This window comes from Takifugu rubripes, chromosome 9 (genome assembly GCF_901000725.2).
Source record: "Takifugu rubripes chromosome 9, fTakRub1.2, whole genome shotgun sequence".
Taxonomy (NCBI): Eukaryota; Metazoa; Chordata; class Actinopteri; order Tetraodontiformes; family Tetraodontidae; genus Takifugu; species Takifugu rubripes.
This window is the reverse complement of record NC_042293.1, coordinates 2512069-2525314: the sequence shown is the minus strand read 5'-3', so window position 1 is coordinate 2525314 and position 13246 is coordinate 2512069. Positions and strand designations below refer to the sequence as shown.

Below are 13246 nucleotides of genomic sequence, written 5' to 3'. Positions count from 1 at the left end.
ACATGTATATCCGTGTCAAAACGCACTGAATAGAAAAGAATGAATGAAAAGATTATTATACATCTCCCATTTTTCGCATGGGTTTAGCTGGTCTGTAACTCCAGGGTTCAGGGTTTGTTGAATATTCTGCCCATGACAGGTTTTCAGATGCCAACTGATCCATGAGTAAATGGCAAATTTGTGAATTAGAAAGTCAAGACCCTCACATGTCGGTTTGGGCACACATACATACGCCTGTACATACTTATATAGAAAGCAATTACCTGCATGTGAATGACCAGTGGCCCCAGTAGGACAGGTAGTTGAAGGGGAAAGAGTTTAACATTGCGCGTGGAAGATGAAATGGCCGACAGGTCACAGCCTCCTGAACACACTTTAAGATCCTCAAATGGAAGAGAGAGCAGCAAAAGAAGATGCAAAAAGCGGATTTTCACGCCCACGACGCCTTCACAGACCGACAAGAAAAGGATGTTTTCTGAAAGACGGAATCAAGGCTGATGATTTTTTTTTTAATGCTTTCATAAAAGGGCAGGAAAATGTTCATGTAGCGCAGCGAATTAATTTTGTCTTGAGTAATAAGTCAAAGCTGAACCTTCACATTATTTCTTTTTTTTTTCTTGCTTCTCTTAGCAAAACCACGTAGCAAAGGCACACATGGGCGCACACGCACAAACACGCTCGCGGATTCCCGAAGCACAGCGAGGAACGCTGTCTAGATTTGCTTTCTGAAGATCAGACTCCTCGTGTCTCAAACACAAGACGGCTGTGCTTTATTCTACCCGGAGCTGAGCGGCGAGGAGGAGAAATAAGGTAGGGGAATAAAAAAGAGAAAAATGGGAAAAAAAGAAGACAAAGGTGAGGAACACAGCTGGGGCTGCACATACCAGACGTGTATGTTTGTGAATGTGCGCTCCAATACAGTGAAAGAGAAAGAGTCCCTTCGTTGTGTTACAGACATAACCCTGAATTTTTCATTATTCACCACTGCTCCACAGCCCCTTCTCCGCCTCTGTCCTGACAAATATTGAAGCTCCATGCATGGCCCCAAGACCTTAAGGAAGTTATGACAAGAGGAAGAAACCCGTGGCAGAGAAGATAAAAATATAAATAATCTAGGAATGGTTTAACGAGCCCATGAGCACGCGGCCGTGCAATAATCTTTCCCCCTCTGCCCTTTCTCTGCAATGAGAGCACAACCTCCTTTCTCAGGTTTAGAACCAGCCTGGAATGAAAAGCTGAACTGATCCTTGAAGGCACCAAGATTCTCCTGGTCGTCATCAACATCAGTAATAGCCTCATACTGATGATTTGAGCCTATGATGGTTATTTGGTTTACGCATATTAGTTTCGGGAGCGTGGCCGTTCGCTTGTTCCCGTTAAAGCGAGGCGCCCTGTCCCACCGTAGACAATAATCAGCCCTGCCAATGTTCCACAGCTATCCAAGCCAGAACAACACATTCATGCAAGAAGCCAAAATAAGAAAAGAAATAACTTCTCAGAGTCATTTCACCCGAGGCTGAAAAGCAAAAAAAAAATCTTGAAAGAGTGACTAACAAAAAGGCCAGACGGGAACAGATGGACAGACAGTGAGAGAGACAGCAGATAACTGCAGACTGTCTCCCTTGTTTTCTGTCTGCCCATAAGCATCGAACATCCCTCGCTTTTTCCATCATAAGGAGATTAGCTTTGAGAGGTGACGCAGCCGCAAGATTATGATTGTGCGATGTACGATGTTGTGATGCTGCCTTTTTTTCCTCTTCGGGTTCTTTGCAGGCTTATTAGGGTGGCATCAATCCTCAGAAAATTGGAGAGAAGCATTTTGTCTGGATCAGATTAGCAATTGCCTGGCAACCCTCACTCTTTATGCTACATCATTTAGATTCATGCCCTCTTCCACTTGTTTATGTAAAAAAAAGAATGTGTGAATGCGAATTTGTGCTTCCCCAACCGATTGAGAATTACCCGATTTTTGGCCATATGTAACATTTGAAGTGTCCTGGAACAACGAGACACACTGATAAGTCAAGAGGTTGCTACTACACACACACATGAGTTGTTTTTAAAAAAAGAGACGCTTTATGGTTGAGGGTGACAAAATGCATCGTTAAATACAAGCACTAGATACAGAAGTTGTCGTAGTGGTACAAGAAATGTAACTGAGGAAACTTTTTTTTTCTCCAGCCATTTTTATATGCGCATTTTTTTCTACAGTCTGATTATAATCATTCCAACTGAAAATTCCAACTTTATTGTTTATGCTAACAACAAAACAAAATGACCTGAATAGACTGGCTTGTCACTGTGGCAGTGGTTAGCATTTTCTCCCCACAGCACGAAGGTCTTGAGTTCGGATCCCCTGGAGGGGCTCTTCTGTGTGGCGTGGAGAATTAGGTTGCTTGTCCTTTCCTGTGATGAGCTGGCAACTAATCTGGGATGTACCCCAGCTCTTTCCCGAAGGTCAGATGGGATATGCTCCATCACTGTGCATGATGGTGGGCTACAGAAGGGCCCTCGGTTGCTAAATCTGAGCCTCTTTTACCACCAAGAACCAGGAGCCAATGATAGGAAGGAGAAACTCGACGGAGTACACACATAGAGGAAAAGAAACTCCTATATTTTGCCAGTTATTTGCATTCAGGTTAACATGGTTTTTGGCCTCCTTAACCTTATTTTTCTTATACTGTCACTATTTGAAGAATTTTTCTTCCAAAATCATTTGACAAACCTCATAAATCTGCTCACACTAGGACTGGAACTTCATGTGCACCCTCCAGGATGAAGGAATGGTTTTCTTTCCTGGGGAGACCCATTTAGATCCCACTTCAGTCCATAATGTCTAGAATAGGAAATACCAGCGATGTGTTGCAGATTTGGCCGGACGCCATGCAAAACACCAACAGCTGCAGTTCTTAAAGTTCAGAAAAGTCACAGCTTCTGATAATTTATGGACATGATAATACAGAGGAATGTTTAAGTCATAGGTGCACGTGGCAACGCACACACTCTAACCTCTGCTTCTGCACAGCTGGCAGATTTGGTCGTCAAACCTCTGGAGACAATTAGTTTCAGCACAGGAAGCACCAATTTACCACCTGTAGCCGTGGAGGACAGTTAGCGCGTCTTCACACGCATCATAAATTGGGATTAATCCCAGTTTTGTTTTTCAGACAGGAGACTTTTGACTTTAAGGTGACTGTTTTTGTGAGAGCTCCCACAGGTGCTGAAAATAGTAACAATAAGGGAGTCTCCAAGGGATTCTCTACATGTGGCTGTAACTATGTTTCCAAACATACCAAAGTCATAATTAATATTAAAGCCAATTGAAAAACCCCGGATGACCTTGGGAGTTACAAGACGGGCTGTGTTGAAAATGACACACTCACAACCAGAAAAGCCCCGTGCTGGCGTGTTATTTTTGTGTGGCATTTTGTCGGCTACTTTCCCGGAGAACAGTGTTATTTTACCTCCTCTCACAGTTTGATGGTTGTACTCTCCTTGGATCTCCCAGTAAACACAGCAAGCCACTGTCACAAAGAGCACATGTACACACAGACATATGCACAAAAAAAAGAAATATATATATATATTTGCCCGAAGCATGCAATTACCTGAGTGTGTGAGTGACTGGTGGCAGTGTCATCAGTGCGGTTGGGGGATATTAGCCCCAGCAGGAGCGGCTGACATTGCCGTTGCCGTAGGGGTGTCTAACAGTGCAGAAAATAAAGGCTGGGAAACTCATTAAGACTCATTTACAATGTGTGGCTGCTGAGCACTCTAATTTCTGGGAAGATCTGAGTTTAGATCTGCTCCTACAAACTGTGCACCAGCATGCAAAGCAAAATTTATGCCCCGGCCCAGCTTGAGACATAAATCGTCCACTTGCTGCTTTGACTGCGGAAGGTTACGATGGGGGTGGGAGAGAGGAGGGATTTAAAGGCGAAAATAGCAAATGCACCATATGTCAACAAGCGTGATATTGTGTCCTTGTGGACATTTGTATTTTTCCCTCCTCTCATTCCTTTAAAGATGTGGACAGCAGTGTTCTTTATGTTAACTTTATTAATAATAACCACGTGACAAGCCAAGCATCAAGATAATGGAGGTGCTTTTAATCTGAATGTACCAATTCAATAGTTGGGACCAGCATTATTATATTTATCCAAAAGCCAATAAATCATATAAACCGCTCTCCCTTATCTGCTAACACTGGCTCACCTGGTGCACCACAGTATCCGGCTCGTTTAACTTAATCAGTGAGGAGGCCACCTTAAGGCCGGGGTTTGAAATTATACCCTAAAGGCTTACTAAAGCTGTGGAATATATCCCATCATCATACACACACAAACACACAAACACTCACACTATCATGAATAAAATCAGCTACGCGGTACCTACAGTATATGGAGCGCCTTGTTTTGTGTGAGATTATATCAGCAGGGATCCATTTTCAGATAAACAGCATGTTTGAATGTGGCCGCAGCGTGCCCGTAATAACATATATGTGCGAGATAATGTGCAGAAGAATAATAAACACATCACGCCGGATTTTAAGACTAGCTTGGCATGGCACTGAAAGCTTTGAATGGGCTGCAATACAAGTCCAGGCCATTGGGGAAAAAACGAATTTATTTACGGTATATGTACAGCAGTTTTCTGCAAATAGAGTTTTCTGAGTAAAAAAATCAGTCTGTGTTTGATTTTCTTCCCCAGTCTAGTGAGGTCCATAGCGCCAGAAAACAGGGCTTTGCGTAGTGTATTGAAGGGTTTCGGAAAACGATGGAATGCCTTTGAATGACCGAGTATCTCCCGTAAGATTGGACAGCGGCACATTGGAAACGTTTACAGAATTCCTGGAGCGTCAGTTGACAAGTTCACTTTCTTTTGGCTATGCCACTTTTAGCCTCTCCACTGTGTCTTCCAATGGAGCAGCACACATAATTAGACACACGTAATTACACGCGCACACATACACACACACACACAAACAGGCACATATGGTCTCATCTGTAGTCAGGCTGTGTTTTCGCTGATTAGAAGAGGGGAGGTAGAATGAACAGAGGCTGGGATGAGAAAACAAAAAGGAGTGGACCAAGAGAAAAGCGCAACTCCACAGAGAAAAATAAACCATTAAAGCACCTTTTTTTAACATATTTGAAATGGTACCAAGGGACGCGTTCATGCCAGAGCTATTATCTTCTACTTTTATTGTTTGGTCCAACTTGCTGTTTGAATAAATGACAAAACCACAGAAAGTGTGTCGCGTGTGTGCGTGTGTGTAATATTATCCATTACACTGCAGGATGAGGGGAGTCCCTGAAGCGTACACCATGCTGCAGAGAGCAGAGAAACTTTCCCGTCACCAAGCTCTCACCTGGAGCGTTCTTCAAAGCCTTCCTGTCAGCACAGCCGTCCTGGAGAGACTGGCCAGGACCCATCGAGAAGAAAAACAGTGAGGGGGTGTTGCAATGGTGGCATTCATCCACTGCTGCCATGCTCCAGGACATTTTTCATCGTTTGATCATTTTTCATCATGGTCAAATTTACTCTTTGAATAAAGTTCTCCCCACAACTGCCGTGTTGTCTTTTGTTGAAAGGTTACGTAGCAAAGATAAGAGATGTTTCGGGGGAAAGGACCAGGCCAAACTCCTTCAACTGAGAGGTTTGTAATTTAAAACCATGATAATTAACCAAAGAGGACATAAATGAGGCTAAATGGAATTATTGCACTGCTATATAAAGCACACATGCACGAGAGTGGCGGAATCTCAAGCTTGGTAATGCTGATTAACACCATGCTCATAGGGCAGCTCTGGCTCGGATAGCATCTGATCACCACGTCAGCGAAGCGTCAACTTTAGCAAATTCTCAAATTAAATATTAAGAGGTGAAATAATGACCTGGTTTGCCATCTCTACTGGCTTACTAGGACACCACCCCCCCCCCCCCCCCCCCCCCCCACACACACACACACACACACAGACAGACTGCAAGTGATTTAAGGACTAAGCCTCATTTCTATTCATCACTGATCATGAGTGGCTCCTGCTGGGTCTCAGCAGCATTGACAGTGAACATATCACCTCTGTCTCTCTCTCTTGTTCTATCTGTCTCTGTCTGGCTCACTCTTTCTTTAAGACTTTCAGTCTGACTCCAGCAAGGAAAAATTCAGCTCTTATGTTCGATGCTAGATGGCTGTCATTATCCTAATTTTCTCTCTGTGCATGTGTGTGTGTTTGAGTGTGTGTGTTTGTCTGCTTGTGTGTTATGTATTGAACGCCAGACTATCAGCTGATCTTTTTGCCGGTTTCTGCAACTTCGGGGGTGAGGGCTGTTTATCGGTGATGACAGTGATGCTCAAAACTCTGTGGGTCAGTGAAATGTCACTTTACTGTATTTTGTATGTGAAATACACAGTAATTACTGCGCTGCATGTGTGTGATTGTATGAGTGCATTATTATTATTATTCAACATTTATAGTGCTAATCAATATGAATATAAATCTAATTTAAATTAAACTACTAGGTACTGCAGAAAGATGTTTGAACAATTCAATTATGGTAAATTCCAACTTATCAGGTTGTTCAAACTTTAGATCTCATTGTTTCACCATAGAAAAAAATGGAGGGAAGAAGGAGTTGAGAATATTCCATGTTTATACATGTTGAGGCCCCAAATCATTCAGATGTTACTCAGAGCCTCCCAGTGTCCGGTGCAGTGTAACTACGTTGGGAATTGCAATTTCCCACCTTGGGATCGATAAAGGATATCAATTCTATTCTACTGCTATTTTACTGCTAGTAATTCAGTCACCAACCTGCGAGTGTTTGTACTACACATGTACTGTCTCTGATGTATTGACTCCCTCGTGCAAGACACACACTAAATCCTCTCTCTCTGAGCATGTAAAGTAACCTTATTTAATATGTTAGAAAGATACCGTGAAATATACCATTTGAAAATGATCAATGATCAACCCTAGGTACAGTACATCAATATCCCAACAGTAATATTCCAACCAAAAATACAATATATGACCATCTATTATAGATGACCATCCATTAGAACAAAGACGAACTGTTAGCGAGATGACCCACCTTATGAAGCAGCTCCTCCCAGATGGTTTTTAATGTCTTCTCTTGCCTACAGCCAATTATCTGGGACTATTTCAGCAAAGCCTATTCCATTTTCACCTTCCACTTGCTCTAGCTCCAGGTTCTCTGTAGGTTCCATCACAATTCTCCGGTATCACCAGCACCCTCATAGTGGAAAGAAATCACCAAACAGTACGTCATCCTCAGCATCATTGTTGGACCCAACATAATACTTGAAGGTTTCCTTCTCTGTCAAATTTCAGTTTTGAACTAAATATTACCTCTGAGCAGATTTAATCCCAGTTTTGACCTTATTCCCTTTCTATATATATTGTGTGTTCTCTTGCTGATTTGATTCCTTTATTGTCAATGCCTTTCGCCTGAGAGACAGTTAGCTCCAGTGCCATTTGCTTTGCCAGATCATTTATATGTCCTGCAAACATAATAAATGTAGGAGGGTTCAACATACTCTATACAGCCATCTTGGTTGGATTTGAAAAATGAAGAACCATCTATCTAACCCTCTGCATTGCAAGGACCTCGATTCAGCATTGACCACGGTCTTGAGCCAGATCTGCTGCATCCTTCGGGTTGAGTTCCTAGACAGTCCTCCATCATGTTGAGAAGCAGGAGGCTGGCGGTTGAGTTTACTGAGGTCTTAGTTGGGGAGGAAGAGGTGCCAACTTATATTCTTAATAGTCCCATAAGAGTGCTCTGCTGTCATAGCAGTCAATTCACTTGGCCAGAGTTTTATTCAGAGGCTGGGATTCCGCTACGGTCAGGAGAATGGGGAGAACTGCTGTGTTATAAATATGCAGCTTTGTCATGTGGGACACAGAGTGGTGATGCCAGAGTGGCCTCCATGGAAACTCCATGGCTGCAAGGTCATGTCTGCAGACAGTCTCAGCGTTAAGTTCACTGTTGTTGGTAATGGTGGAGCTTTGCTAGATGTTCCCATTACATCCTGGGCCTACTGGATGACCTTTCATTTGAAAGTCTCCCAGTTCAAAATATCACAATCGGCCAGTGTGTTGAAGGCATTGGTAATGGAGCAGCAGGAGGCAGAGGAGGTGTGGGGGTGATGGATCCTGGAGGAGACAAGGCGTGGTTGGTACCCAGTATGGTCAGCTCAGAGTTTGAGCCAGATTTGGGCAACCAGCAGCAGGTGTTTTTTGTTGTCAAACTGTGCTCCTGTGCACTTGATTTTTCTGTCTGGACCTTACCATGCTCAGTGGAGGGGAACCATGCAAAGGTCATTAGAACGACAGAGGAGGATCAGGTATTTTGCCGTAATCAGTGGTGGAACAAGAAGTGTTTGGACATTCATGGGGTGATGCACATCTTCATGGTCAATCTGAACCTATTACCGTAAATTCCAGACTATAAGCCGCTACTTATTTTCTACACTTTAAACACTGCGGCTTATTCTACGGTGCGGCTTATTTATGTTTTTTTCGTGGCGCACTATCACAACTATTGTGAATCAGTCATTTTTACTAACCCTCATCAACATGGAAAATACTAGAAGAAAAGCATATGATGCGACTTTTAAGTTAAAAGCGATCACTCTGGCGGTTGAAGAAGGAAATTCAGCTGCCGCATGTAATCTTGGCATAAATTACGGTCATCAATGGCGAGAAGGTGGAGACGCCCGCATGAAGAACTGATCCAAAGCAAAAAGACGCCAAAAGCTTTTAGACGTAAACATCGCAGGTGAAAACGTTCTGGAAGACTGGGTGAACACACAACACACAGGGTCGTCAGTGACTCGTCTCTTACGGTAATAAAAACATCTACCGGTACTGAATGTTTTCAATCTAATTTTTCACGTTACTACGTGGGATACCTGCGGCTTAAAATCCGGTGCAGCCTGTATAAGTACAAAATTGATTTTCTTTCTAAAATTAGATTATGCGGCTTTTAATCAGGTGCGCTCTGTAGTCCAGAAATTACGGTAGTCAAGAGGGCACCTGGGTCTCTTCTGGGTCTGGCATTTCGGTTTCTTCTGATCGGTTTCATAACAAGAGGGAGTTTCTCCTGAGTGGGTACTTAGCTGCAGGACAGTCAGATGATGTGGCTTCCATCTTGGCGTAGGCCAACGCACCACCAGGTCCTCATTTGTAACCCATAAGGAAGTCAATATAAGGGCAGAAATAAAATGAAGATTTCTTAACTTTTACAATACATTTATGCCTTGTTTTAACTGTGTCCCAAGCACGATGCCTGCTGTATCTCATGCCAACAAGTACCTGGCCTTGGAATCCTACGTAATAAACTTTAATAAGATTTGACTTAACAGGAGTGTCGAGCCAAGAAGTATCATTATTTTTTGCAGCAGTGACTTGTCAAGTTTTTGAAATGGCTTGATAAATTAAACTGTCTTAGCAACAGAGACATCGGGCCAAAACACAGTGTAATCTTCGAGCAACACAAAAGTGATAGAAATGGAACAACAATATTCAAGCCACTGTAATTACAAGCTCGGTCTCTGAGGATCCACAGACTGTTTGCTCAAAGAAATTGGGTTAGGTCTCTGTCTAAAATGAGATACAGCATCAACCAAGTGCAAAAAAAATGGCAGTGGGTTCAGAACTAAGATTGATGGAAATTTTACATCAGCTCATAGTCAGTGACATTATTCTTCTTCATGTAGTTCCAAATTAGATTAGATGTCAATATTTCAGCTATTTTGCTGGGTGACTGAGCTCGCGCAAGAGGGAGCGAGCCAGCCTCGCATGTCGGGGCCTCAGCATCGCATTGCCTCTTCCTCCTCTCATCCATGTACTCTTATTGTCAGAATGCTGCTGCGGATCGCCTCATATCATTAATCAATTATTCACCAGCAGCCTGTTAATGTTTAATGAGCAAGGCTGCTGCGGTCAATTACTAATGAATTTAGTGGTGGTGTGGGAGCTCCGAGGAGAGTCCGAATTGGCCGAATTGTCGATACGTATACATGTACACATCGCGCGTGTCGCGAGTACATTAGAGTCCAATTAAATGACATTTTACATCATTGGCTCTCACACATTTAAATGTTGCCGTGCTTACTGTCACAACACAGGTTCCTGCAGATTAGCATAAGTGCGACACGTGCATAAGGCTGATCGACTCAATATATAACGTCTATTGACAGAAGTATCCATTATTCCAATCCTATATTCACATTAAAATATGCCATGTTGTGTGTTTCAGGTTAAAGGAAGTGAATTTGTGCTCCAAAGCGCTATCTGATGGAAGAAGATTTGTGGCAGTATCACATGTGCCTCTAGGGGTGATATCGCGTCACTGTGTAAAATAGACGGATGTTTTGCTTCTAACAAATAAAGCATTAAAAGCAAATGTGCTGACTTAACTTTATTATTGTCTTAAGCAAATTTTGGGGGGGTAATAGGTAGAGATGGAGTGAAACGAGAACCATTAACAGGTACACAAGCTTGTGTGCTTAATGCTGAACTTGCAGTGTACTTAATAATGGAAATAATAAAACAATAACCAATTTTTTTTAATGTCAGAGTTTTGCTTTTGCTTTCTTGCTTAAACTCCAAATAATCCTACACTGACATGTGTGCGTGTGTGTGTGTGTGGGGGGGGGGGGGGGGGGGGAGGGAGTGTGCGTGCATGTGTGTGTGTGTGTGTTTTGTTGGCCTGATGAGCAGATGAGCGTGAGATAGGTCAGTGCATGTGACAAGTGCAGCTTGCATTCTGTTAGCCATGCCTCTGTACCCAAGATAATTAGATAGTAACCCCCTGTTAGGAGCCATAAACAGCAAAAAAACAACGCACACACAATCGTGCACCCCCACGAGCACATAAAGTTCCAAGTATTCTTCGAAGGACATCAACTTTGACTTCTATTCACTTTTGGTTATACAGAAAGTACGGACATAATTATTTTTTAAAAAGCATCAACTTTACACAGTATCAATATATTTGAATCACACAGCGATGCTTTTCATTTTGTTTGATGTGCTTAACACATTCACTTTAAGATATTTAGAACGAATAATTACTGTGTAATAAGCTATTGCTATATGTTCATATATGGAGTAAATCCTCTTCCAATAAGTCTTCTGGAGTTGCATGTCATGCTTCTGAATTGGGCTATTTCTGCAAAACAAACACACAAGAATGCCGGTTGCCACACGAAAACGCAAGAATGCAACTAAAGTATTTCAACTTCACAGTGTCAGAAGTTCCTAAATTATGAATGGACCTTTTCTCAGCCTGACCACATCCCAAGTGATGAATCCGATGACCAGGACAAATTGAACTTTGCGGTTGTAACTGGCTCTGTTGTCTCACCGAGGCTAGGCACACGTCGTTGCATACTCGCTCCTCTGTGCGATTCCCCATCCATCATGAGGCCAAGACAGGACAGAAGACCATGGGAAATGAAGCATGGCTAATTCTATTAGTGTGGGGACACAAACAATCTGCGGGGACTCGAATCAGGAGGAAGCAGAATCCCAGTGGACCCACTTCCTGCCGCATGCACGGGAGCAGTTCACCATGATAAGATAACACGAAACATTCCTGCACAAGAGTGCAGAACGCATGGATGATTTCATTGGTTCTAATTATCTGTATTTGTCATTTATCACACTGGCATCTCATTCCCTCAGGCATTTCCTTTCTTTCTCTCTTACTTTCTTATTCTTTCTTTCTTTCTCTTCTCTTTCTTTCTTTCCTTCTTTGTGTTCTGCGACTCTGCTATGCCTCGGTCTAGGGGCTGAAGCTGAGCACAAAGCTCTCTCGCTGAGGGACCCTTATTGGACAAAGCTGGCTTTCTGGACTTTCTGCATATATGCATGCCACGCAGACAATGAGGCCTTTATTTGTGCAGCCAGCATCTCCGAGCTGGAGCAACAGGGATGTGAGATGAAGTCCGGGAGAGCTGTGACTGACACAGGGCACTGGCATATGCGTGCGCACGCGCTTCCAGCCTCATAGCCGTCCGCGTATGTGTGTCACAGAGGCGTGAAGTGGTTGTTCTTATACATCATCAGGCGATTAATCAATCTCTGCCCATCTGAAGTCTTCTCCTCTGAGACTGTTATCATGTGCCATATGGTGTTGCTCATGAAAAAACAAGAGCTAGTCACAAACCTGATTGTCATCTGCATACAGAGCAGGCAGAAACACGCTGTGGCCTGTAACTGCAATCAAGAAAAAAAAAACTTTAACCCGACCCCCCCACCGCCTTTACGCTGCATCTCTGCCACACTTGACTACCTTTAAAAAACCCAAATCAGATGTCTAGGATGAGTGCTGCAGTTTTGTACATGAACATGTGTGTGTGTGTGTGTGTGTGTGTGTGTGTGTGTGTGTGTGTGTGTGTTCATAGTTGTGTTAAGCAGAGAGAACTCTCTGTGACTCAATCACGCATGAAGAGGATTTTCTGTTCACATGCATACTTGCATTCTAATGTCGACGTGCACAACCATACAAACAAATATAGGCTTGCAGATGAGCGTGTTTTGTGCGCGTCGTGCACGGCTGTTTCTATTTCTCATCCAAATAGAGGGAGAATATCACCGGACTTGTAATTGGGCCTCCTCTGTGTTTGTATTTAGCTGCCACTTTGTAAATCGTGTCAGTGTAAATATGAGGACTTCTGTTCAAAGCTCTGCAGCTAATTACATGTTTTTCGGTAGGTACCACCGATAATCGAACCGAGGAACCGGTCCCAGGTTATTCGAGCTCAGAAGAAAGCGTGAACAGCACGCTTAGTGACGCTGGCAGGAGTTTAACCCCACGTGAAAACATCAATATAACTTGCTTGAAATGTAAAATATGGCTGTAAAATTCTACCTGCAGCATCTAAACAGCTTCTCCTAAACAAGACTGCAATCACAGAATCCTGTCTTCCCTCTAACTCTGTCCATCCCTTTTCTGAGTTGTCACTTGTGGTGGCAAACGTGCTGGGGAGGGGGGTGAATGGCTATGTTTTCTTTATATCAAATAAAAATGTCTCCTTGCCAGATCGATTGTTGTTGCTAGGAGACTGAAGCATCCTTTGGCAAGGGGCTACAGCGCTCCACGTCTGTTGTTTCCCTTCTCATCTCTCTCTCTCTATCTCTCTCTCCCTCTCTCTCTCACTCACACTCTGACATGCACGCGTGCGTCAACGCGCACACACGCAGACACACAC

The 13246-nt window shown here is 43.2% G+C and overlaps 1 long non-coding RNA gene across 1 annotated transcript in view; it reads left to right on the top strand.

Annotated features, from left to right (window-relative positions):
• Positions 1-5538, top strand: part of LOC115251121 (uncharacterized) — a 30625-nt gene extending 25087 nt beyond the window's left edge. Inside the window, exon 3 of the long non-coding RNA XR_003889676.1 lies at positions 5300-5538. This is a non-coding gene — a long non-coding RNA (uncharacterized lncRNA). The remainder of the gene's footprint in view (positions 1-5299) is intronic.
• The last annotated feature ends 7708 nt before the right edge of the window (positions 5539-13246 follow it).